This window comes from Ylistrum balloti, unplaced genomic scaffold, assembly GCF_031769215.1.
Source record: "Ylistrum balloti isolate Yb309-2 unplaced genomic scaffold, AGI_CSIRO_Ybal_v1 Utg370038, whole genome shotgun sequence".
NCBI lineage: Eukaryota > Metazoa > Mollusca > Bivalvia > Pectinida > Pectinidae > Ylistrum > Ylistrum balloti.
The window spans coordinates 1,373,267-1,385,897 of NW_026782097.1; positions in this window are offsets into that span (position 1 = coordinate 1,373,267).

Sequence of the window (12,631 nt, forward strand, 5' to 3'; positions counted from 1 at the left end):
ATCATATTGTTGATGAGAGTATATGATATTGTTGATGAGAGTATATGATATTGTTGGTGAGAATATAATTCATTGTTGGTGAGAGTATATTATATTGTTTGTGAGAGTATATTATATTGTTGGTGAGAGTATAATATATTGTTTGTGAGAGTTTATCAAATTGTTGGTGAGAGTATATTATATTGTTGGTGAGAATATATTATGTTGTTGGTGAGAGTATAATTAATTGTTGGTGAGAGTATATTATATTGTTGGTGAGAATATAATTAATTGTTGGTGAAAGTATAAGATATTGTTGGTGAGAGTATATCATATTGTTGGTGAGAGTATATCATATTGTTTGTGAGAGTATATTATATTGTTGGTGAGAGTATAATGAATTGTTGGTGAGAGTATATTACATTGTTCATGAGAATATATTGTGTGATTTCATGAGACAGCACTGACAGAGTTGATGAGAAATGTGTCTTTGTCTTGAATATAGTACATTATTTTAGATAATAAATTTGTTTTTATATGTTTATAAGGTTCTATTATTTGTTATGTTCCTGAGAAATCCTTTGTGCTGTGGGAATGAGGTATGAGGGTGTGTGTCTCTGTGTGTGAATGTGAGTGTGTGCTCTGTTAATGTGAAATTATAATTTGTTTTGAATTTTATAGCTCCCATTACCCTAATGGTAAAGCTTACACAATGAATTTAGAACATGACAAACTGAAGTTATTATAAATTTGGTACCTCATAATTGTTTCCTGCACGACTGGCATACAAACTTAATATATATATATTCCTTTAAGTAAATATGCGAAGGTTTAGCAAATATTCCAATGATACATAAAATGTCTAAAAGAATATTATGCATTCATTTATTTAAAAAAAAAAACAAACAAACAAAGATCAAATGGTTTTCAGGAATGTCCACATGGATGCAATGTCTTTACTGTACATCAATCTTAACATCATGTAGTGGCTGTCTTCTTGATTCAGGACTAAGGAATCTCCACCAATAGGAGACACATACTGACGCAATCTCCCCCAAACGATCTTTCCCTTCAGAACTCCACCGTAAATGGCAAATGCGTTATCAATATTGATGTAATAAAATCCGGATGTTATGGCTTGTGTCGTCTCATATCTTATATAGCTATGATCAATATTACGTCTCCGAAACAAACATGGCTTAAAACGACGGACGACTTGGGCGGAAGTGTTAATATGATTTTAATGTGTCACTTAGTGATGTGTTTCAAAAATTTAGAATTGTATCCGAAAGTACTTTGATACATATAGGATAATGTTTCGTATTGTATGCTAAAAATGCTGTTGTGGATTCAAGATTTGAGTGTTAGTGAAATAATTATCAGACTTGCTTACAAATGTTTTTAGACAAACAATTCTGTTATACCTTAATACTTGTAAAGTAGTAACCACAATACACTTGTCGGAAAGGGATAACTTCTCTTTAGCTCGATCTGTTGAGCGTCAGGCTAGTGAGCTAGAAGTCGTAGCAGAGGCAATGCAATAAATAGTTACCCCTGTTTCAATACAGTAGAGCGGGCCAGGTCAAAGGCAAGACTTAGCTTCATCCGTAAAGGTATGATATTGTCCGTGTTGCTATGACCTTGTGATATTATGTGTTATTGCTGCTATGATTATGTGTTGTTGCTATTATGACCTTGTGATAGTATGTGTTGTTGCTATGACCTTGTGATGCGTTGTGTTGTTGCTGTTATGACCTTGTGATATGATGTGGTGTTGTTATGACCTTGTGATATGATGTGTTGTTGCTATGACCTTGTGATATTATGTGCTGTTGCTGCTTTGACCTTGTTAGGTGAATGAATAGTGACTGTTATGACCTTGTGATATGATGTGTTGTTGTTATGACCTTGTGATATGATGTGGTGTTGTTATGACCTTGTGATATGATGTGGTGTTGTTATGACCTTGTGATATGATGTGTTGTTGCTATGACCTTGTGATATTATGTGCTGTTGCTGCTTTGACCTTGTTAGGTGATGAATTGTGACTGTTATGACCTTGTGATATGATGTGTTGGTTCTTTTATGACCTTGTTATATGATACGTTGTTGCCGCTATTTTCGGATGATATTACACATTTATGATCATGGTTGGTTAGAATGTTTACCTGTGGGAAATATAACATCTAGGTATAGATAAACAACAATCTTTTCCTGCAATCTGTTGATCATACTGAAAAAAATCAAAGTAGGTATACTAAATATGTCCGCTTTTGTAAATGAAAAATCTGGTTCTTTCCTGTAAGAAATTCTCTGACTTTACTGAAACATCTGTCATTTTTGGTATGTTGTGGTCTTCATTTTCCTAACTGCATGACATAGAGTTAGTTCTCAGTATTTATTCTCCCGCCGTTTATATAGATAAATGGAAGGGCGACAACTCTGACAGGGAAATATGTTTTATTCTTTGTCAAATGATACATTTAAACAATCAGTGACACTGTTAGAAAGCTGAGGTTGAATGATAATGATTGATGTCACTATTGGATATTACTTGTTGTTGCTATTATTTCCGACTGTTTTGTAAGATCTTCCAACAGAATATTGGCATACCCATGAGAACTAACTTAGACCCCTCTGTTTGCTAAGTTGTTTCTACTTTCATATGAGACTGAATTTATTGACGAGCTTATCAAAACAGGTCACAAAGACCTTGCTAAGTTGTTTGATTTCACCTTCAAATATTTCAATGACGTCTTGTCTTTAAATGATAAGAAACCACGTCTATCGTATACACCCATCAGAATTGAAAACCAAGGACACTACAGACTCTTCTACATCATTATATACCGATCAGAATTGGACACCATGGTCACGACAGTCTCGTCTACATCATTATATACCCACCAGAATTGGACACCAAGGACACGACAGTCTCGTCTACATCATTATATACCCACCAGAATTGGACACCAAGGACACGACAGTCTCGTCTACATCATTATATACCCACCAGAATTGGACATCAAGGACACGACAGTCTCGTCTACATCATTATATACCCACCAGAATTGGACATCAAGGACACGACAGTCTCGTCTACATCATTATATACCCATCAGAATTGGACACCATGGTCACGACAGTCTCGTCTACATCATTATATACCGACCAGAATTGGACACCATGGTCACGACAGTCTCGTCTACATCATTATATACCCACCAGAATTGGACACCAAGGACACGACAGTCTCGTCTACATCATTATATACCCATCAGAATTGGACACCAAGGACACGACAGTCTCGTCTACATCATTATATACCCACCAGAATTGGATCTCAAGGACACGACAGTCTCGTCTACATCATTATATACCGACCAGAATTGGACATCAAGGACACGACAGTCTCGTCTACATCATTATATACCCACCAGAATTGGACATCAAGGACACGACAGTCTCGTCTACATCATTATATACCCACCAGAATTGGACACCAAGGACACGACAGTCTCGTCTACATCATTATATACCCACCAGAATTGGACACCATGGTCACGACAGTCTCGTCTACATCATTATATACCCACCAGAATTGGACACCATGGTCACGACAGTCTCTTCTACATCATTATATACCCACCAGAATTGAAAACCAAAGGCAAGACAGACTCTTCTACATTTGTTTCTTATCTCATTCTTTTCCTACAACGAAACCAACGTGGACAGCTTTCCACCAAGCTTTATGATAAACATGATGATTTCTTTCCCTATCGTGAAATTTCCATTTCTGGATAGCAAGTACCCTGTATACTCAACCTATTTTACATGGTATTTAAATGTCACATTTGTTCGATATTCAAGGACCTATTCCCATGTTCAAGATTTTCGTTCAAGAAGTCGTCAACTGATGGACAAACCCGTAACACAGGGTTTCAATATATGCAGGTTGATGAAAATTATAGGGAAATTTCATGGTCGCCCTAGTGATCTCATTGAGAAATCTTCTATTTTTTGTGTGATATGAAGCTAGACGTGTTTGGAGCTCGTTAGCTTGCCTATTGGTTCCGTTGTTGTATACCTTGTTGTAATTTGAGAACGTGACATTACTTACCTGTATTGGCCAAGGTTTACATTGCGGGTGTCAACGATGAAGTAGAAGACCCGTACCATTCCGGAACGCCTGGTCTTATTCTCAATGTACATTTTGCTTAGGGTAAATATTTTTTGTTAATATTTTGCCATAGTTTTATGGAATTTGAGTTTGCATTATGATTATGTTGACATACTGACAGTTTCCTTATGTTTGATCGAGGATATTGCCAGGTGATATTATAAATGCTTGTCCGTAGTTGGCGAGAAAGGTTTATTATCCAAAGGTCCATAATTTTTTTCATACCGAAGGAAAAATCAAACAAACTCTTGTGTCAGCAAAACATTATTTAATTAATGACCCTGTAACGTAGTTTTTTTTTTATATAACCTAGCGTCACAGTGTCCGGCAGTTGTCTCCACTTCAAAATATAGGAACTTAGTTTCACTGACGTGTCCTAGAAGGACGAACAACTATATGATTCAGTTTGATTCATTATTTAGCTATAACGTATTTATTTCTAATTTTTTTATTGAAAGGTGCCATTTGATTTTCAATCTGTGCGGCAAATATTGAGACCTTCTTGTCCCCCTACTCATCAGATGCTGAGATAGCAAAACGATTTTAGTACGTGCCTCTAGGGACAAAAATAAGAGGCAAGGAACACATTACACGGGTTTGATGACTTGATACATTGATGTTTGTTTAACAACCGGTGATGACATCCAACCTACACCTAATACAATACTGGTACACATTTTTTTACGATTTTGTACCAATAAATAGGAATATTGTTCATACAAACAACTAAAACAACGCTATGTCTATAGAAATACAAGCAGACATAGTGATACATAAGTATAATATCTCACATTTATGTATATATAATATATATAAATGTATCGCCTGAACATGTCCGTTAGGCTTGAAAACGTTAGCGGAATACAATTGCCGTGTGCATTTCATTCTTTTCAAATATCTTATCGATACACAAAGCATCATTAAGATACATCTATATATAAGTTACATTACATGCATAGAATATAAAACAATTGTATTTATTTGCACTATGTTCACATACAAAATATTTTGTGTATTATTTTGTATCTTGATAAAAAATAGGGGGGGGGGGGGGAGGGACAGATTGACTTGTCTGCACTGTCGTTATTGCTTCATCGATATCGATTATATATCTATTCCAGTAATACGCATCCAACGAACATTCATTTGGTAGGATCTGGTGTCAATATTGGACCATACCGTCGATATGTAGGGGATCACATACTAGTTAACAATAAAAAAAATACCTGTATAATGAGGAATCAAACATGAATTACCTATTTATAGAACATTTTTGTTCTTGTTCAATATTAGATTATACCATCAACATAGACATCAAATAAAGTATTATATAACACTAGGTTAGCAACGTAGACACTATACATGTACAATATACATTCTATAACGAATGTCATACTAGGTTATTCTACAAAATAATGCAAACAACATACCTGTCATAGATACTATAAGCGATGTCATACTAGATAAGGATGATTTCATAATATTGCATTTATAGTATATTTTATACCTGGTAAAGTAAACTGTAATCATGGTATATTATGTATCTGTTATAGTAAATTGTAATAAGGTATATAAGTCCTTGTTATAGTAAATTGTAATTATAGTATGTTATGTATCTGTTATAGTAAATTGTAATTAAGTATATTATGTATCTGTTATAGTAAATTGTTATTATAGTATATTATGTATCTGTTATAGTAAATTGTAATTATAGTATATTATGTATCTGTTATAGTAAATTGTAATTAAGTATATTATGTATCTGTTATAGTAAATTGTTATTATAGTATATTATGTATCTGTTATAGTAAATTGTAATTATAGTATGTTATGTATCTGTTATAGTAAATTGTAATTAAGTATATTATGTATCTGTTATAGTAAATTGTAATTATAGTATATTATGTATCTGTTATAGTAAATTGTAATTATAGTATGTTATGTATCTGTTATAGTAAATTGTTATTATAGTATATTATGTATCTGTTATAGTAAATTGTAATTGTAGTATATTATGTATCTGTTATAGTAAATTGTAATTAAGTATATTATGTACTGTTATAGTAAATTGTAATTATAGTATATTATGTATCTGTTATAGTAAATTGTAATTATAGTATGTTATGTATCTGTTATAGTAAATTGTTATTATAGTATATTATGAATCTGTTATAGTAAATTGTAATTATAGTATGTTATGTATCTGTTATAGTAAATTGTAATTATAGTATATTATGTATCTATTATAGTAAATTGTTTTTATAGTATATTATGTATCTGTTATAGTAAATTGTAATTAAGTATATTATGTATCTGTTATAGTAAATTGTTATTATAGTATATTATGTATCTGTTATAGTAAATTGTAATTATAGTATATTATGTATCTGTTATAGTAAATTGTAATTATAGTATATTATGTATCTGTTATAGTAAATTGTAATTATAGTATATTATGTATCTGTTATAGTAAATTGTAATTATAGTATATTATGTATCTGTTATAGTAAATTGTAATTATAGTATATTATGTATCTGTTATAGTAAATTGTAATTATAGTATATTATGTATCTGTTATAGTAAATTGTAATTATAGTATATTATGTATCTGTTATAGTTATAGTTCATGTACATATTCTAAATATTTGAATCAATTTTATTATAATGATAAACCTGCTGTTAATCTGCACTGGGTACCTGTATCTTTAGATTAAAAACCCACTTCTGGTGTATCATCAGTGTTTGATTGAATTTTTGATATATGGATCAACTGACATTAAAATACATCTGTTCTTATGGTACCATTACTTTTGTATACTGTACACATAGGTCCGTTATATAATACTTATTTTGTCTTAAATCAGTATACAAAAATATAAGTCACTTTCCAAATGGAAAATAAATACATAAATACATAAATAAGTTTAGGGCAATACTATTAACAAAGGCAAGGTGTTTGTGGCGACTGTATAAGGAATCTAGGTCAGCGATAGCAATAAAACCGATACTTAACACATAACAAAAGAAACAAAACCATTAATAAAATACAATAAAATTCGGTACAATACAATACAGAACAATACCTATTCTTTATTGAAGTGTCACATTTCTATCAGTTTAATACAAGATTGTATGTATTATATAAAAACATTATAATGTAAAACATTTCAGGGTCATGAAAACATTGACATTCAGCTACGATTGGCTTATGAAACACTATATAGCTTTATCTATTACATATGTAGATGATGTATAGATGTATATGACGTTTTGGTAAGGAGATAAGTCAGTCACAATGTGACTGGTTTATTCGTTTTTTGTAAAAAAAGAACAAAACAAAACAAACAAAAAAGTGTTTTGATACTCAAAATGAAAACATGGCGCAACGTTAAAAGTACTCCCGTGGTTCTGATTTAGTGTCAGTTTATTGTATTGATCAGGTTGTAATGAACTTTAAATATAGGCGAATTTTCCGTAGAACAATCTATTGAGATCTAGCACTAATAGGAATATAGAAAACCCAATTAAGATACCCAAGGCCAGTATTTCTATAGAACTTTACATTAGGGTATCATAAATTGGGTCCCATCACGGATAAAATAGAAATTGGATTTTTTTTTGTAATATTATTTCTTTAAATTGATGAACACACCTGGGTTTTCTGTGATTCCATACCGAGTTTTGATGATCAAAACAGACAATGAAACTGTTTCATATTTAACCGATATTGTCCGAATTCTCAATATTTTCATTATATTTACGCTTGTTTTGATCTTGATAATTGACCTCGTGAGGATAGGAAGTTTATATTAACTGCACGTGTGCAACTTAAAACACGTGCGGACAACAAGCACCAATATAATGGCCAATTTCTCTTTGATTCCTTGGTGTCCTTTGTACAAAAATGTCCTATTTTGTTCACTAGGATAGCGATCGCCTACAGGAAGTCTTTAACGCCCGTATTTTCGATTTGAATATTATATTTTCTGTATCATTTGTCCGCTAAAATCTAGTTAATAGAGTGAATGAATACAGCTTTTAAACAATTAGCCGAGATTTAAGACTGAATGCGGTTTCTTTTCGCTTCGTTGACTTGTGTGCTGGTGACCGCTACATCTTAAGCTGGACTTAAATTGATATAGAAAAGAGACATATTCACGGCTCGATCTCGAATTTCCGTCGGATCCATCTTCTTTTTGTCTGAATGTAGCGGTTTAGGTTGTCCTCAGATGAGAAGGATAAATCCCCGAGTCACAGCATTATCGTGGAAAACATCCATTTACGCTTTATGAGCAGCAAGCGCCTTGTCCCTAATTCCCTTTTGTTAAAGAAAATCCTCTTCTCGAACATTTGACCACAGCGTAACGTCTAGTTAGTACAACACGTTATATTTGTATGAAGAGATTGATGTCAGAATGATGTACAAGTTGTATTTAATTTTAACCTGTTTCGTTTTGTGGCCATTCAGTCTGTGCTCACAATAAACTGATCCGTGCATTGTCAATGTGCTCATTGTTAATTTGCTTTCATCAAAGCACTGCATGTTCTAATGACTGAAATACTGAGTTATTCAAAGGGATTGGGTTATAATTATTCATATTCAACAGAAGCAGTAAAAAATAATTATATTTATATCTTTTGTAAAGAGCTTTGTAAAGTATTAATAGATATTGTTATAACAGTACATATACTGTATAGAACATTTTATGTTCACAACACAAGTAATAATGATAACATTACTTTTCTACAACATGTAACAACGAAATATATTTGCTTACAACATATTGCACATTATAACATGCATTATTCTGCAACGAATATTGGATATTCTTCTTTATAAGTTTATGTCTAAATAAACAGTGTGGAATAATGTTTATCGATGATGATGAATATCTTATATAACAAATACAGTATAAATAACAGTATGTTTCGTAAATGTGAGCTCAGATTATTCTATTTTTTCTTATAGATTTCAGGAGAGAGAGAGAGACAGAGACAGAGACAGAGACAGAGACAGAGACAGAGACAGACAGAGAGAGACAGACAGACAGAGAAAGAGAGACAAACAGAGACAGACAGACAGAGAGAGATGCCTCAAAATTGACTTACATTTTCCAATTAACTTTAGGTTACGATAACAAAATAACAATATGCCAATTTGTTCTGATATTAAGGCACTATAAATATAGATGTATATTTCTCCTGTAACAGCAGAAGTATGAGACATAGAACTCACGTCCTACAGGCACCACAGCTCCTAAAAAATCATGAAATAACTAAAAGAAATGGCAATTAAAATATACTTTGTGTAGCTGTAGATGATAATTGCTAAAGCGTGGCACACAACATATTATACATTTCACAATATATTAATATTATGTTGAATTTGAACGTGTTCTCAACTGCAGATGTGGAAATAAAAATATTAATTAAAAAAAATACAAGAAAATAAATGAAATAAAATCAAATCAAATTAATTGTAACAATATCAACTACATAATCACGTCACCAACATCACCAATATTATTATCATATACCATGTCTATGGTTTAAAATTACACACACATGTATGTATAAATATATAATTAAGTTAGTTACTTGTAACATATATATATATATATATATATAGAGAGAGAGAGAGAGAGAGAGAGAGAGAGAGAGAGAGAGAGAGAGAGAGAGAGAGAGAGAGAGAGAGAAAAACAAGAAAAAGTTCAGTTAGCATTTTGCATAACGTTTTCACAGCTTAGCTGTTTTGCAAAATGCTAACTTAACTTTTTCTCTTGTGTTTTTTAAAACAATTTTCTATATATTATTACTTGCGTATCGTCATTAACTATATTATATATATATGTGTGTGTGTGTGTGTGTGGGTGTGTGTGTGTGTGTGTGTGTGTGTGGGTGTGTGTGTGTGTGTGTGTGTGTGTGTGTGTGTGTGTGTGTGCTGTGTCTTCGTCAACTATACGATTGAAAAATATTACAAAGTGTAAAATACATACAAATGAGTAAGTTATTACAAAGTATAAAATCTTAAGTTAAAAAGAATTTCGGTTTTAAGTATCATGAAAAGAGTGAATGAGATTTTTTTATCAACTTCAGGAGCGTTGTAAATAAAAAAAGAAATAACTGTGTATTATCTTTCGCTTTTACTGACGTATAAGGGAGCCGGGATATATACATACAGAGAATAGAATATTATCTTTCAACCGTGAGTGACTTAAATTTTATTATTGTAAAATATATGTTACAAGTGAAATTTTGTCAAACTATTTCATTTTTCTGATTTAAACGCAGTTTATTGCTGAAAGATACATAGATGAGAGACAAGTTTCCTGCAACTTTTGGACTGATTTTTTTGCTACACTTAAAAAAGCTGTTTGATAAACTCCATCAGCTTGTCATAGTGTTGGCAGTAGCGTAGCAATACTGTATACTTGTATGCTTAAGGATGTGCTCGAAACGGCGATTGATTCAACATTACTGCATTTTGTTATGTTTTGTTGATTAAAATGTGTCGGTATAAATAGAAAAGATATTTCGTATTAAATAAAATCCGACAGATTCAGGTCCTCCACCGCGACTTAGCCCCTGGACCCTCTTGAAAACATACTCTCCTAAAAAAACATTTGCTACGCCACTGGTTGGAAATGATGTATTTGTGTACATGATGATACCACATGTGAAAACTAACATTTTCTACATAAACTGTGTTATTCTATGTTTATCACGTATGATTAGATGTATTTGTTGTAACTCTGTCTCACACTTGCTACGTAGATTTGTTACCGATATCTAACAAGATCCTGGTTAGGGGCGAGGTTAACAATGTTCCTAACACCACTTTATCTCCTACAGCTAGAGAGGTCAATATATAAAGACTACCAAATGAATAGGTGATCCAGACAAAAGGAGGTTTGGAATCTCTGAAGAGATAAATTAATTGGTAATCCATATTACTAAGAACGGCTACAGGTATTGAGCGGGTCTACCAGACAAATGTGTAGTGATAGTAAGAACCACTGCTGTTGGTACGGATACGCTGACAATCACAACAAATTATAAATTAAAAACTGCCTGATTTTTCTTTCCTTTTAAAAATTTCTCTTTGATTTCAATTCGTATTTTTCTTACCGCTTACAAAGTAAAAAACAATGTCTTTTGTATTTTTTTTTTTACAAATATCTTCCACGATGTGTGGATTTCGTTTCTGATTAATTTAATGATATCGCATATCTTGATTGTATCATTATTTAATGGCATTAGAAGTATGTTTGCTGTCGACAAATTAACATCATAAATGTCTGTTTTGTTTTCTTAGAATGCATATGTCAGAAACCAGCCTTCGTAGTGTGTGTTTCTAGTCAAAAATCAATAGCGCTTACGAGGCCTGGTCTGCAGCTTGTGTGATGAATTAACCCTATACTCAACGACATACAGTAATGGATATGTAACACGGAAAAATAATGTTTTCTTTTGAGCTTCATCCACCAGCACTTTTATTGATAAAATAAAACTCCATGATGTCTAGTATCCTGTGATAGGGGTTAAGGGCGGGGCCACTAGCAGACTCCTTACACACAAACGTCATTTACTTTCCGGGTGGCTTGCCGGATCGCTATCCTTACTTGGAGTCATAACATTTCAGTAATCTTTGTAATGAAAGAAATTAATCCCTATGATATTTCCTAAACACAACTAGAGTCATCAAACCGGGAAACTCTCGCAGCGGGCTATTAAATATTTACGCTGATGATTTTAGGATCTTTGTGACACATTTCGGATGCCGTGACGAGTGAAGGTTGTGATTCGGCCTGCATGTAGCAATTTTCCGGTATATCATATTTCTCTGTGACTGTTTCTTTGCTAATTGATAAATCAACATTTTAACCCATCACTGTCATGGCGATGACTTGAGCATTGCGTTTTAGGGGCGGCTGATATATCACCTCATACCTTATTAATGACATGCAATACCGAGCTCCAGCACAGACAGCGCAATGAGAAATGAGTTCGTGCGCCTATTCTGATCATTCATTTCATCACCAGATAAAGTAAAAACTGTGATACGAGAATTATATCCGTGGTATAAATCTGTAAAAATAATTTAATGACGAATTATTGTATTAATATTTCATGTATTTAATGCAGTGATTGGTTTGCATGGTAACGGGAAGGAAAACCGTGGGATTGTGAATATTGAGTTTAATCGTGAGAAATTGTGAGGCGACCAGTATAACATAAAATCAAAAAGTCATTAAAAATCAGAAAATATAGAGAACTAATTCCGGCACCATGTTAACCACATATCATAAATTGTATTGTGTTTCTTCCTAGAACCAAGCGATGGGAAGGAACATATCGACAGACAATATAGTTCCATAAAACACAATGCTGTTTGGGAAGGAGTGAATTATTAAAGGCGCGATTTTTCTTTCAAAATACAACATGTACCACAGAATGTAAAAGAATAGCTC